This window comes from Perognathus longimembris, chromosome 16 (genome assembly GCF_023159225.1).
Source record: "Perognathus longimembris pacificus isolate PPM17 chromosome 16, ASM2315922v1, whole genome shotgun sequence".
Taxonomy (NCBI): domain Eukaryota; kingdom Metazoa; phylum Chordata; class Mammalia; order Rodentia; family Heteromyidae; genus Perognathus; species Perognathus longimembris.
Window position 1 is genome coordinate 31,581,427 of NC_063176.1, and position 8,892 is coordinate 31,590,318.

Here is an 8,892-nt window from a genome sequence, read left to right on the forward strand (position 1 = left end):
TCTGAGGGAAGCTGGGAGGAGGGCACAGAATGGGTGGAACGTGGGTAAAACAATACAGTAGAGGGGGCCCAACAGCTGCAATGGACATTGATGCAAGCAAACTAAACAACTCAGGGTAGCGGGGGAGAGAAGAAACAAGAGAAAAAGAGGGAACAGATTATATTAAGCAAAAGGAAAGAAATGTACGTATCACCCGACTTGGAAAAAAAATGTCTTATTGTTAATGTTTATAGAGTTCATAAACTTTGTAGGTTAGAATGATGATGTCCATCATTGGGAAGGTAATAAAAATGATGAAAGCAGAGAGAGTGGGTTGAGGGAAGGGAAGGTGGGGAAAAAAAATGAGGAAGGGGATAAGAAGTATGACAAGAAATGTACTCACTAATTTATGTAACTGTAACCCCTCTGTATATAATCTTGACAATAAAATAAAATAAAAGAACACACAGACGTATACTTTAAAAAAAAGAACAGGAATGTGCCAGACTGCTATTCATAGCATGCCAACCCATGGGAAATTCACTCCCTTAGGGAAAATATGAAGACACAGAAGTGAGAGAATGAAAAACAAACAAACCAGAAACATTAGTAACGAGTACTCTGAAAGAAGTTGCAGTTTGGTTTTTAATGTTATCTAGGAATAGAACGAACTGAAACACTAAGTAACACAGAAAGTTTCCACTGACGTTTATTCATTGAAAAACAGAATTTTCAGTGTCACATGTATTATTTAACCTTAATTTCTGTGACTTGAATTTAACCTCTAGGAATAGTGGGATTGCATAGCTGAATTACATGGCAAAACGAATAGATCACGAATGTCAAAGGGAGGCTGTCTGTAGAGGAATTCACAAGGTATGGAGAAGAGGCAAGAAAGGATACTGGAGGCAAGGTAACGAGCATCAAAGTACATAGGACATACACAATGATGTGTATGTATACCTACATTACATTTACATATATATATATATATATATATGAATACAAACAAGCAAATAAATAAATATATGTATGTAACGTACCAGGAGTGATTTCTTTGTGAGAAATCTTTGTTTTATGTAAAAAAAAACTGATGAATAAGGAGAGTAAGCCACAACCAGAGTGTTTTTAAGAGCTTGGCCCAATGGCTCACACTTGTAATTCTAGTTAATTGGAAGCTAGATATTAGAAGAATCATAGATTAGACAATCCAAGCAAACATTTCCATCTCAACAAATAGGCTGCCCATAGTGATTCATGTTTATATCTTAGCTACTCAGGAAGCATCAGTAAAGAAGATCACAGTCAAGGAGTCTTTGGCAAAAAAGCTCAAGACCCTTTCTGGAAATAGTATAAGAAAAGCAAAAAAGAGGCTGGAAGTATGGTCAAGTGGCACAGTGCCCTGAATTCAAACCTATTCCCCACCACCACCACACGAATGTTTTTGATGTTTAAATGAGTTGATATATGTAACTATGTTTTTAATAATACCTAGTGCCAAGCGACATACTTAAGTGAATATTATTCTGGCTACTTATTCTTGCTTAACTAAGTTTCCTGAAGTAGTGTCCTTTTAGAGGAACAATTCATTGTTTTGAGGGACTTTTTTGTCTTTTAATTGCTCCATGAGCTCATTCAGATGGTTTTGTACTTGGTATTTCTTATGCAGTTATCATCAAATAGAAGCCCCAAACAGCCATACATATCTTTTGCTCATGTACAGCATGCATAGCCCTGATGCATGATGGAGCTTGAGAGTGCTCAGCAGCTGTGATTGAAGATCTCTCCATGTGGTTTCCTTGGACTTTCTCATGGAATGGCAATCTTAGAAGTCATATTTCTCAAGGGTCAGTTGACTCCTCTCAGAGTAACAGTGGAAAAAGAAACATATTCTTGTACAGTGTTATATCTACATTTCATTAGTCCAAGTCATGATAAAGTTCATTCAGATTTTTGTTTGTCTGTCAGGTCTAGGATTTGAACAATGAGCCTTGCATTTGCTAGGTAGAAGCTCTACCACTTGAGCCATACCACTAGTCCCAAATAATGATGTCTTTATTTTTTGCTTAATTTTTTAGTAGCATCCATTAATAGTATAAGAAATTTCATTGGGGTAATTCCAGAGATAACCACAGTGTATCTTGGACAAATTGATTCTCTCTAGTACAGCCTCTCTAGTATACTCCTTCACCCTCTTCCTCTACTTTTTCAGGATGCTATCTTTGTCCATCTAAGTATAGACATATATCATACACTTATACATAATGTACTTTGCTTCTCATCCATCTCCACCCCCAGTGTCTTCTCTTTTCTACGTCCCATACCTGTGGACCCCCTCCCATCTCTGGAGGATCTCCCTTTTATACCCATGTTCTATTACTGTTACCATATGAAATTGGTTTTTTGAGACTTAATATGATGATGGCAACTTCTATTCAATTTTCTGTAGATGACAACATTTTATCCTTCTTTTTGCTGAAAGAAACTCTATGGTTCTTCCTCCCTAGCTTCTTCCTCTTTCTTTAATTGGTACAGAGGTTTGAACTCATGGCCTTTTGTCAAATATTCTGCTACTTGGACTATGTCTCCAGCCAAGCGAATTCAGATTTAAGGAAAAAAGATATAAATGTCATTTCAATGGGAAGATGTGTTAAAGGATTGTAGCCATCTTTAATTCTTACTTATACTGTTGTTGTTTTTTTCTGGAAATTGTAATTCCATACCTTTTGAATAGTTGAAAATCTCTATGAATTTTAGCAATATTGGTCCCAGATTTGACATTGATGAATTTTGAAAAGTGATACTATAATAAGCTTTATATAAAGGCTCTTGCATAAAGTGAGCATATACTTATTAGTATAAAATTAGAGATTATGGAAATAAGCCAGTCTCTTACTTCCTTTGACCTGTATTGTTTTGTGTGTTGTACACTGGAAGTGTTGATAATCAAACACCAATTCAGATGAGCAGATACAGAAAAAAATTATCCTTCAATAAACTCACCAAAGACATATGTCTCTACATCTCTAACAGTGGAAGCAACATCATGAGAGTACTGTCATAGCTTTCTCCCTAAGTAGAACACTAAAATGAGAGGTTGTTCAGGTTTTAGTGAAAACAATTACTAGAGCAAACAAGACTTGTTCCTGAGTCTTATCTAAGAGTAGTGTAACTTAAATAAGGGGACTCTGAGCTTTGACATTATGGCAATGAGATTCTACCTCTTCCCTGATGATGTTTCACTTTACCTACCTGTCCCTTTACTTAGCTAATTGACTCCAAACGAGAGTGGACTGACCATTGAGCCTATTAAGAGGCACTTAAGAACAAAGAAAATTTGAAATTAATTTCAGAGATACAATCTCACAAACTCTAGAATATGAAAATAAGCAGTTTCAAATGAATGACAATATCAGTTCTATCAAAGAACTTGTCAAACAATTAAATTTTTTCCCAAGAAGTATGAATTAGAATGTCTTCTACGATCTGTAGATGGGCTGGCTAAATTAAATGAATTTTAAGTGCTAAAATAACCAATTAAGACTCTAACTCTTTCATTACCAAGACAGTATTTGTGAAATTTTCTTCAAAATCCACTCCATTCCACTCCTAAATTTCATTGTACAGAAACTTTCTGTACATTTCTATACAACATAATTATAGACTTACAGTGTAGCCAGTGGAAAGAATCACAGTAAAGGATTTCAACAATTAATTTTCTAATATATTACTTTATTGGTATTCCTTAAATTTCATGCAGTATATACATTTTACACAAATGAACACTTTTTCAAGCACCTGTTTTAAATCTAAAATTACTTTCTCTATATAAAACAAACATTACTAGAAGCAATTCCAGTATTTGTTTCCAAATGTTTTCTGAGAATTATAATGATGCTTCTTTCATTTTTTTTTTACCTTCCTGCTTTCCTTGGAGCCCTCTACAATTTAATTTCTGTATACATTCCATTAAAGAAAATAATCTGTGTGGACAAAATCCACTTTAGGGATTTCTAAACAGTCATGTCCCCAACTGGATTTATGAGTGTGATGTAAACTGAGAGGAAAAATGGTTGGTGTTCTGAACACAGATGAGGAAGATTTATACAAAGGGAGAGAGGGAAGCACACTTTGCCCCATTTACTGCTAAGATTGAATTCTGAGAGGAAGTGATAGTGCAGTAGATAAAATATAGATTGTGAGAGCAGTTGAGTTGAGAAGAGACTTAGTTGAGGGAACTGGTTTTCTCATAGAGAGAGTTTGGAAGTGTCATAGTCCTAGAAGCACAGAATACTAAAGTATAAGGTCAACCCCCTTGGAGGGCTCCATGCAGATGTCTCCCCACCACTGGCCTGTTTGATTCTCTGCCCAGAACCTGCATTACTCAGTACCTTCAATTACCTAGGTAACTGGCACACTTGGAAGCAGTTACCTCCCCCTTCTCTGAGTCACATGTAAATCCACCTGGCCACATCTCCCCTCCCCTGCCTTAGAGAAGCCATGGCACAGGGGTGGTTCAGCACTTTTCTCTGTCCACATGTCTTCTCTGTTTCTTGGACCTTACATACATTTTTTTTTCTTGTTTACTCTCTTATTGTTATATCCGATGTACTTTAATCTATCAGTATTATTTCAAAGTTTAAAGTTTTGTGTTGAAAACAATTTTACTCATATTTGTATTAAGATAAGTGAGAGTGGATTTATTGGATCTTGAACTTTTGCTCTTGTTCTTCTGACTTCTGCTGTTGGCCTCATTATGAAATTTATAAAATGAATTTTAATACAGTTAAATCAGCAATAACGTGTTTCTATTTTGCTGACCCTATCAGATCCCACATAGCCAACACTTTTCAGTGCACTCTGCAGCACAGATGTACTAACTGGAATAAAGGGAAGTGCTGTGAAACACTAGGCAGTCCATCAGACTGAACAAAGTGAACTCTAGTCTTAGATTGCTAGAGTGCCCTCTAGTTGTGATCTGGTCCCTGTATTGCTCAAGATTGTAATAGGTAGTCAGTAAAGCAATGTAGATTAAGGGAATCATCTTGGGTAATAGAAGTCAACTGATGTCACTCTCAAACTCACACACAGCAGTTTGGATACCTCGTTCCTGTTGTTCTTAAATTCTGGAATATTGTAGACATAAATTTTATTATGTAGTAAAATTATGAATATTCCACACAACCTTTCCAGTAACAATACTCTCAATGAAAAGAAAACGAATGCATTCCAAGACCAAATATCTCTTTAAGAATGTTGATAGTTACATACTAGTCCAAAAAATATAGCAATGTTTTTCTCCTATCCTGATAACACTGTCATATTCTAAAGAGAGCAGAAGACATAACAATTAACATAGACTTCATAATGAATAAATAATTTAAGAAGATTGTGCTAAAGACAAATTTATACTATGAAATGTACCTATAATACCATGAAATATTTGTTCCATTGGTCAACTCATTATCATCTAGCTAATTTTGCTATTTTTTTCCTTTTGGTACTGGGTCAAACCCAAGGCCCTTCACATGGGAAGCACTTTACTCGGCTGCTAAGAACTGTATCCTCATTCCAATTATTCTAACTTCCAATTCCTAGTTTTCTAACATGCATAGAGACATATTGGCTGTTAATGTTAAGCCAGGTCAGTTTTATATTATTGTTATCAAATACTTTAAATAGAAAATCAAGTAACTTCCAACTGTTGTTTCTTTTCTCATTGCATTTGTGCAGTCTAATCAAACCTTCTGAAAATCCATTCTTCAAAAGTAAAACATCTGTTATTTTGTGAATGTTCATTTTAAATTTCTTACATTATTGGAAGTCTGGAGATTTGAGTATACTTTTAGTTTTGGTGTTTCATCTATGAATTCTTTGTTCATGTCTTCAATATACTTTCCTATTAGAAGATACTTAATTTTTTAAATTTTAAGTAGAGTACAAAGAGGTTTCATCAATTCAATTACACATACAATGCATCTTGAACAATCTCACGCCTTCCATTGTTTACCCCCTTATCAGTCCCATTCAAACCCTCAACTTAAGCAGTTTAATTTTATATTGTGTACATTGGATATAATGATATTTCCCACCCTTTCTCTCTCTTAGAATATTTTTTACCATAGTCAATTCTGGTTAATTCTTACTCAGAAATAAATTTTCTCACATATCATATTTGTTTGAAATTTTTCCTTAGTTTGATGATTTCTTTTAATTATGTTTGTTCTTTTTTTTTTTTTTTTTTTTTTGCCAGTCCTGGGCCTTGGACTCAGGGCCTGAGCACTGTCCCTGGCTTCTTCCCAATCAAGGCTAGCACTCTGCCACTTGAGCCACAGCGCGGCCGTTTTCTGTATATGTGGTGCTGGGGAATCGAACCTAGGGCCTCGTGTATCCGAGGCAGGCACTCTTGCCACTAGGCTATATCCCCAGCCCCTAATTATGCTTGTTCTTTTGAAGTCATATTGCCTTCAATTTTCTGTAGGTACATTTATATTTATCCATTAATGTTTATGTACTTTCTTTCATAATTCGAGGATATTTTTTTAACTAGAGACCATAGAGTTTCAATGTCATTTTCTTTTTGGAATTTTGATGAACTCATCTTCTATATAGACATATTTACATCTCTTTTTTTTTTCCTTGTCAGTACTTGGTTTGAACAAAGGGCATCACACTTGCTAGGCATCTACTTTACTACCTGAGTGGCCTCCAGATTGGGGATGGCCTGTAGCTATGATTTTCCTGATCTCTGCCTCCCAGGAAATATAAGAGCCACCAGTTCCTGGATTAGAATCTCTATCTCTGTCTCTCTCTTTTCATTTGTAGGTTGTGAGGCTCGAATTTAGAGCCTGGGTGCTTTCCCTGTGCTCTTTTGCTCAAGGTTATGGTTCTACTACTTTGAAGCCCTGCGCCACTCCCTGTTCTCTGGTGGTTGATTGGAGATAGAAGTCTCACTGACTTTCCCAGTTTTGAACCATGATTCTCAGCTCTCAGCCTTCTCAGTAGCTAGGATTACAGGTATGAGCCACCAGCACCTGGCTGGAATTTCATTCCGACTTCTGTAATTAATAACCTTAGGAACTTCTTCTTACTTCTGTTCTTCATAAAAGTGGCACATAAAAGATGGTAAACTTGTGTAAACAATGGGTTACCACATGATATTATGATTCATGTGTACCTTGTACAATGCACAAATCAGGTTAAATATATTGGTATCCTTAAACATTGATCATTTTTTCATGGGGAAAATTCAGAATATTGTCTTCTAGGATTTTCAAGCATACAGGTTATTAGCTATCAGTATACTCTACAATAGCATTCCAAAATGTTTTACCAATATCTAACTGTAACTTAGTACACATTCATCAGCCTTTTCTTATCATATCTTCTCCCAACTAGCTTCCAGTAACTACCATTCCACCCTCAACTGTTTTGGCATCAGCTTTGTATATACCACGTATGAAGGAGACCATGCCATTCTCATTTTTCTGTGCCTGCCTTATTTCACATGACTGAAATGCAATTTTGTCTCAATCATTATTACAAAAAAATGCTATTCATTGTTCTGAGGGATGAATGATGTCTCATGGAACATATTATTTACCCATACATCAGCTGATTGACACAATGACATATTTTCATTTCATGGCTACCGTGAATAGGACTCCAGTAAAACATGGATCTATAATCTCATCTGCATGTTGATCGAATTTCCCTTGCATGGGTTATACCCAGTAGGAGAATGACTACATCATATAATATTTCTATTTTTTAATCTTGTAGGAACTTCTACTGTTGTTTAAAATGAATGTATCACTTTACATTCCCATCCACATTGTGAATACCTAGCATATCCTCAGCAGCTTTGTTACTTTTTCTCTGTGTTTTATTTTTATTTTTCAGCACTGAGGATTAAATTCAGGGCATTGTGCTTGCTAGGCATGTGCTCCATTCCTGCAATCACATCTCCAGCACTTTTTTCCTTTTGCACTTTTCAAGGTAGTGTCTTGCTCTTCACCTAGTCCAGCTTGGACTGTAATACTCCTACTTATATATTCCCTCCATCACTAAGGATAACTGACACACATCAGTACACCTACCTAGCTTTTGTGATTCCCCTGTAGCTAGAAAAGCAGGCACATGCAGGTATTGGTTGAGATGGAGTCTTACATATGTCCTTTTTGACTGGGCTAGCATCTAATCGCAGTTCCTCAACTCCGATTCCCAGGTAGCTAAGATTACAGGCTTGAGGCATCTTACTCAGATCTTTTGCTTTTGATATAGCCATCTGAAGAGACATCTTATTGTAGTTTTTATTTACATTTTCCTGCCGAATAGTGAAGTTGATTATTTTAAAGAGACACCTGTTGGCCATTTGGTTGTCTACTTCTGAGAAATGTCTATTTAAATCTATTGCCAATTTTAAAGGCAAATTGAGCTTTTGAACTTCCTTATCTATACACCAACTCTTTAACATGATAGAGGGTGCAAAATTTTCCCCATTCTGCAGAATGTTACTGTTTGATGATTCTTTCTGTGTTATGTAGGGCTTTTCAGCTTGATGTAGTTGCATCAATTCTTTTAGAATTGAGTACCAAAGAAATAAAATCTTTTTAAAAATAAATTTAATTTTATTGTCAAGGTGAAGTACAGAACAGTTACAGTTACATATATAAGGTAGTGAGCACATTTCTTGTCATATTTGTTACCCTCTCCCTCATTTTTCTCCCACCTTCCATCCCCCCAGCCTCCCCTGCAGGTTTTACAGTTGGTTTACAACATAATGTCTTGTAAGTATTGTGGTTACATTGGTTCTCCTTTTACCCTTGTCTCACCATTTTGATGCTCCCCTTCCCTTCCTTAATTCAGCCAAACATATATATAACATCTAGGGTAATAATATAAAATACACTG